The sequence below is a fragment of the Sinocyclocheilus grahami genome, unplaced genomic scaffold, assembly GCF_001515645.1.
Source record: "Sinocyclocheilus grahami isolate Dianchi unplaced genomic scaffold, SAMN03320097.WGS_v1.1 scaffold426.1, whole genome shotgun sequence".
Taxonomy (NCBI): Eukaryota; Metazoa; Chordata; class Actinopteri; order Cypriniformes; family Cyprinidae; genus Sinocyclocheilus; species Sinocyclocheilus grahami.
Window position 1 is genome coordinate 758,666 of NW_015505605.1, and position 725 is coordinate 759,390.

At 31.2% G+C, this 725-nt stretch overlaps 1 protein-coding gene across 1 annotated transcript in view; it reads right to left on the reverse strand.

Annotated features, from left to right (window-relative positions):
* Window positions 1-725, reverse strand: part of LOC107551498 (neural cell adhesion molecule L1-like protein) — a 54,279-nt gene that overhangs the window by 43,137 nt on the left and 10,417 nt on the right. The gene's annotated exons all lie outside the window — the stretch shown is intronic.

Here is a 725-nt window from a genome sequence, read left to right on the forward strand (position 1 = left end):
TTTTTTTTCATATTTAAAGCATAATTTATTTTAAAAACATTATTCTCATAGCATGTTATGCAATTAGTTGCAGTGTAAATGCATTCATGCATTACACAGTCTGTGCAAGTGTACCTAAAAAACTATTCAGATGCAACCTCTATGCCACTTTGACAGTGCAAAAATTAATTAAGCTGATACTAATTTAATTTGATTGGTAACAGCTCTATAATGCTTTATTACTAAAATTGAATTTATTGATTGTTTATTTGACATACAAAATTATAATAAGGTTAGAAAAATACCTTTATAAAGGTAAAAATACCCCTGAAAATCCATTCAAGGTTGCAAATATCAGACTTTAAAGTTATTTTACTGGTGTTAACCAGCAATTACGCAGGATATAAAGAATATGAAAAGCTTTGGGTGTCAGCTGTCCATGACATGCCTAAACCAGCCAAGGTATGAGCTCAAAAACATACTCAACAAAATACTACCTAATTATCATCATTAACAAACTCCCAGAAAATAGCGAGATATTATGTATTTATAGTCACATGTAATCAAGGTGTATGGAAAATATGGTAGAAAGTGTTATATGTGCAGCTTAAAAAAAAGAAACAATTTTAGCATGTGCAAAATCAAGACAAAGGCCGCAAGGCTAAAATGAAAGCCATCAGCTGAGAAAAGAATTTGACATTGTTTATTTCGATGAACTTGTGTGCGTTGTTTGCTCTCACGCCTCT